This window comes from Pongo pygmaeus, chromosome 2 (assembly GCF_028885625.2).
Source record: "Pongo pygmaeus isolate AG05252 chromosome 2, NHGRI_mPonPyg2-v2.0_pri, whole genome shotgun sequence".
Classification (NCBI taxonomy): Eukaryota; Metazoa; Chordata; class Mammalia; order Primates; family Hominidae; genus Pongo; species Pongo pygmaeus.
The window spans coordinates 171,600,778-171,606,777 of record NC_085930.1 but is presented as its reverse complement, the minus strand read 5'-3'; positions in this window follow the sequence as shown (position 1 = coordinate 171,606,777).

Genomic DNA, 6,000 nt, shown 5'->3' with positions numbered 1-6,000 from the left:
TTTTTTTTTTTTTTTGGCGAGATGGGTTTTGCCATGTTGCCCAGGCTGGCCTCAAACTCCTGGGCTCCAGAGATCTGCCCACCTCAGCCTTCCAAAGTAATGCCACTTTTTGTTTTGTTTTGTTTTTTAATGCTACTTTCCTTCTCATTTCTTTAAGTCTGTACCTCTTTCTACATAGATGTGCATTCTGGTTTATTAAATCTGTTTGTACAATACACCTTTACAATAGCTACTTTGATCTCTGTGTATCCTTGAGCAACATACTCTTGTGTATTTAAGATTCCTGTCATCTTGACCTGTAAATATTAATCTTTTGATATATTTTTATTCAAAACTTTATGAGACTTTTTTATATTCCCATTTATAACGTATTTATTTAACATACCAGTCATTAGTCATTCTAACATACTAATCTAATGCTAAACACATGTATCAAGTTATTGTGATGGCATCACCTCACTTTTTATTTTTTATTTTTTTTTTTGAGATGGAGTTTTGCTCTGTCGCCCAGGCTGGAGTGCAGTGGTGCCATCTCGGCTCACTGCAAGCTCTGTATCCCTGGTTCATTCCATTCTCCTGCCTCGGCCTCCTGAGTAGCTGGGATTACAGGCCTCTGCCACCATGCCCAGCTAATTTTTTGTATTTTTAGTAGATATGGGGTTTCACCATGTTAGCCACAATGGTCTCGATCTCCTGACCTCGTGATCTGCCTGCCTCGGCTTCCCAAAGTGCTGGGATTACAGGCGTGAACCACCGCACCCGGCCCACCTCACTTTTTGTATTAATATCTGTATACTTAGGAAAACTCTAGCTGGATGTCTGTAAATTTTGACTTACTTTTTTGTTAAGCTTCAACTTTTATTTTTGATCGGGGGTATATGTGCAGGTTTGCTACAAGGGTATGTTGCATGATGCTGCAGTTTGGAGTAGAATTAAACCAGTCACTCAAGTAGGGAGTATGGTACTTAATAGGTAGTTTTTCAACCCTTGCCCCTTCCTTGTCTCCAGTGTCCATTGTTCATATTTTTATGTCCATGTGTACCCAATGTTTACCTCCCATATACAAATAAAAACGTGGTATTTGGTTTTGTATCTGTGTTCATTCATTTAGGAAAATGGCTTCTAGCTCCATCCGTGTTGCTTCAAAGGACATGATTTCATTCTTTTTTGCAACTGCATAGTATCCCATGGTGTATTTGTACCACATTTTTTAATCAAATCCACCATTGATGGACACATAGGTTAATTCCATGTCTCTGCAATTGTGGATAGGGTTGTGATTAACATACAAATGCATGTGTCTTTTTGGTAGAATGATTTATTTTTCTTTGGTTATATACTCAGCAATGGAATTGCAGGGTTGAATGCTAGTTTGATTTTTAGTTCTTTGAGAAATTTCCAAGCTGCTTTCTACAGTGGATAAAATAATTTACATTCCCACCAACACTGTGTGAGCATTCCCTTTTCTCCACAACCTTGCCAAGATCTGTTATAGTTTTATTTTTTAATGATAGCCATTCTGACTGGTGTGAGAATATATCTCATTGTGGTTTTAATTTTCATTTCTCTGATGATTAGTGATGCTCAATATTCCTTCATATATTTGTTGGCTGCTTGTGTGTATTCTTTTGATACGTGTTCATGTCCTTTACCCATTTTTTTTTGCTTGTTGATTTCTTTAAGTGTCTTATAGATTCTGAATATTAGACTTTTGCCAGAGGATTAGTATGCAAATATTTTGTCCAATTCTGTAGGTTGTCTGTTTATTCTATTGATAGTCTGTATTAGTCCATTCTTACACTGCTATGAAGAAATACACGAGACTGGGTAATTGATAATGGAAAGAGGTTTGTTTAAATGACTCACAGATCCAGAGGACTGGGAAGGTCTCAGGAAACTTACAATCTTGGCAGAAGAGGAAGCAAACACGACTTCTCCACATGGCAGCAGGAAGGAAAAGTGCCAAGCAAAGGGGAAAAAGCCCCTTATAAAACCATCAGATCTTGTGAGAAATCACTCACTATCATGAGAATAGCATGAGGGTAACCACCCCCACGATTCAATTACCTCCCACTGGGTCCCTCTCATGACACATGGGGATTATGGGAACTACAATTCAAGATTAAATTTCAGTGGAGACACAGCCAAACAATATCATAGGCTTTTGCTGTGCAGAAGCTCTCTAGTTTAATTAGCTCTCATTTGATGGCTCTTATTATTTTGAGACATATTCCTTCAAACATGAGACATGTTCCTCCTAGTTTTTTGAGTGTTTTTATCATGAAGGGATGTCAGATTTTATCAAAAGCTTTTTCTGTGTCTATTGAGATGATCACATGGTTTTTGTCTTTAATTCTATTTATGTGGGGGATTATTTTTATTGATTTGTGTATGTTGAAACAACCTTGCATCCCAGAAATAAAGCCTCCTTGATAATGATGAAATAGCTTTTTGATATGCTACTAGATTCAGTTTGCTAGTGTTTTGTTGAGGATTTGTGCATCTATATTTATCAAGGATATTGACCTGCATATATCTTTTTTCACTGTGTCTTTGTCAGATTTTGGAATTAGAATGATGCCAATTTGTTGAATGAGTTACAGAGGAGTCCCTCCTCCTCACTTTTTTGGCATAATTTCAGCAGGATTGGTACCACCTTCTCTTAGTACCTCTTTATGTGGTAGAACTCAGCTGTGAATCCATCTAGTCTAGGGCTTATTTTGGTTGGTAAGTTTTTTATTACTGATTCATTTTGGAACTCATTATTTGTCTGTTAAGGGTTTTAATTTTTTCCTGATTCAATCTTGGGAGGTTGTATATTTCCAGGAATTTATCCGTTTCCTCTAGATTTCCTAGTTTGTATGCCAAGAGGTGTTCATAATAGTCTCTGAGGATCTTTTTATCATGAGATTAGTTGTAATTGATATAATTTTAAACTCACCAAAAATTTTTCTAGAATAATACAAGAAACTCTCAAAAGGTATTTTTCATAGATCTGCTTTTTTTTTTTTTTTTTTTTTTTTTTTTTGAGAAGGAGACTCACCCTGTCACCAAGCTGGAGTACAGTGGCGCAATGTCAGCTCACTGCAACCTCCACCTCCCAGGTTCAAGTGATTCTCCTGCCTCAGCCTCCTGAGGAGCTGGAATTATAGGCGTGCACCTCCATGCCCGGCTAATTTTTGTATCTTTAGTAGAGACGGGATTTCACCATACTGGCCAGGATGGTCTCAATCTCTTGACTTCGTGATCTGCCTGCCTCAGCCCCCCAAAGTGCTGGAATTACAGGCATGAGCCACTGCACTCGGCCAGATCTGCCAATTTTTAATATTTTGTAATATTTGCTTTTTCACTCTCTACAATATAAACATTTTGAAAATAAAACACAAATCATGTCTATACTCCAAATTATTCAGTATTTCCTAAAAAAAGAATCTCAGTCAGATTACAATTATGAAAATTATAAAATTCAAAGACACAATAGTACTGCCTAAGATCATACAGTTTCCCAATAATGTACTTTATAGATATATTTATCTTGCCAAGATCTAATCTGGGACCAAACATTGCATTTGGTTGCCTTGTCTCTTCAGTTTCCTTTAGTTTAGATCTGTTTGTAAGTCTTTTGCTATTCTACTTTTGATATTTTTGAAAAATATGAGTTAGTTATTTAGAAGACTGTTCTTTAATTTGTGTGATTTTGATGTTTCCTCATGGCTGTATTTAGGTTATGCATTTGGGACACTTAAATAATATCATGTTGTGTCCAGAATTGGTTTCTTCTGGTGGGTTCTTGGTCTCGCTGACTTCAAGAATGAAGCTGTGGACCCTCGCAGTGAGTGTTATAGTTCTTAAAGATGGTGTGTCAGGAGTTTGTTCCTTCAGATGTTCAAATGTGTCTGGATTCTTCCTTCCAGTGGGTTCATGGTCTCACTGACTTCAGGAGTGAAGCTGCAGACCTTCGCAATGAGTGTTACAGCTCTTAAAGGTGGTGCGGACCCAAAGAGTGAGCAGCAGCAAGATTTATTGTGAAGAGTAAAAGAACAAAGCTTCCACAGTGTGGAAGGGGACCCGAGCGGGTTGCCACTGCTGGCTCGGGTGGCCAGCTTTTATTCCCTTATTTGGCCCTGCCCACATCCTGCTGATGGGTCTATTTTACAGAGTGCTGATTGGTGCATTTACAATCCTTTAGCTAGACACCAAAGTTATCCAAGTCCCCACCTGACCCAGAAGCCCCGCTGGCTTCTCAATCTCCTCTCTAAACAGGACACCCCAACTGCTTTTGGGAATTGGGCAATGACTACTCTAGCTACTTCCTGCTGGATAGTGGTGAAGAAGGGGCCCTGCAGTGGTAGTGTCCTCCAGAGGAGAACTCTTTAGGCCAGTCAAAGGGCTAGTGGGTCAGTCCAGGGTTCCTCAGTAGAAGCTGTTAGTTGAGCTCATTTGGGGTTCCATTTGTAAGACCATCTGTAGCTTGATGGCCTTGATCCTAGAGGAAACAAATTTGACAAGGAGGTTAAAAATACAGGGCCCGAAGGTGAGTAGTAGTAAGATGGCTGTCACGGGACCTAGAAAGGGGAGAAACCATGTTGCCCAACTCCAGAGGTTGGTATAAGAGTTTGAAAGGCACTGTCTGATTCCAGAAGCCTTTTCCTGTAAACCCTGGGTGGCATCTTGTACTATCCCTGACTGGTTAGTGTAAAAACAACACTCTTCTCCTAAGAAGGTGCAGAGTCCTCCTTTCTCAGCAGTGAGGAGGTCTAGGCCTCAGCGGTTTTGGAGAGTCACTGCTGCCAAAGAGTCTATTTTGGATTGTAGAATAAGGATAGATTTTTTTATTTCTTGCAAACTGTCTGAGAAATCCTTTGAGAGTGTGGTAGTAGGATAATACATGTTACACTGTTAACTTTTAGCAAACTTTACTTTTGTTGAAAACCTTGTAAGTTTGGGATTTTAACTTTTCTTTGCTATTAATAAAATCTCATTCAGTCCATATTAACTTAAAATTGGTATAGATGGCTCCTTCCTGATTCTGTGAGTACTTTAAGGTTTGACTGAGTGCAAACAGCTAGCTCGTTTGAGCAGACCAATTATTAGGCAATTTTCCTAAGTGCTTCTACAAGAGTTTCCTTATCACTTACTGAATACCCATTGTGTCTTTTTCCCTTAATCACCCAGGAGGAACCATCTATCATCCTGTCCTGAAGGGAGTGCCCCCTAGATCTGGTCAGACCTTTGTATGGTAATTAATTAAGATTTTGATCCCCTGTTAGGAAACCTGCTGGGTCTAGTGATTTTTGATAGGAAGGCTATGGGTTGTCAGTGGCCTCAGTGCTTTCGGGCTATGCCTTTGTTTACACTGACAACAAGGTGGTATCGGAGTGTTATAGGGTCATGGAGAAGACCTTCAGTTATCAATTATAGGTTTTAAATTTACCCTGGCTTTTAAAGAAATAGGGTACTCTGTTTTTTCTTTACTACTTCCATCTCTCTTTCTCTCTGACTCCTTCTTTGTCTGTCTCTTCCTCTCTCCTTCTCTCTTTGACTTTCTGTCTGTCTGTCTCTTCCTCTGTCTGTCTCTTTCTGTCTTTCCCCCACACTCTCTTCCATCTCTTTTCTTTCTGACTCCCTCTTTGTCTCTGTCACTTCCTCTCTCTCTGTCTCTCACTTTCTGTCTCTTTCTCTCTTTCCTTTCTGCTTGTCTTTCCCTGCCTCTGCCAGCCACTTATGCTGCAGTTCTCCCCTCTCCCTCCCCTTTTGATGGCTTTGGCGTGTAAGACTGCCACCTCCTTGGGTTTTTGCACTATGTGCAATATCTCCATGGTTTCCTTGTGATATTTAATGGGGGTTCCCCCAGAAATTCTTTCCATTTTGCAGCATGGGCATGTAGGATTAGATAAGCATACTTACTATCTGTAGAAAAGTCTCCCAATTACAACTGAGAAGATGGAAGAAATACCTGGTTATAGGCTGTCCCAGGATTCCTTGGAGAGTAATGGACCT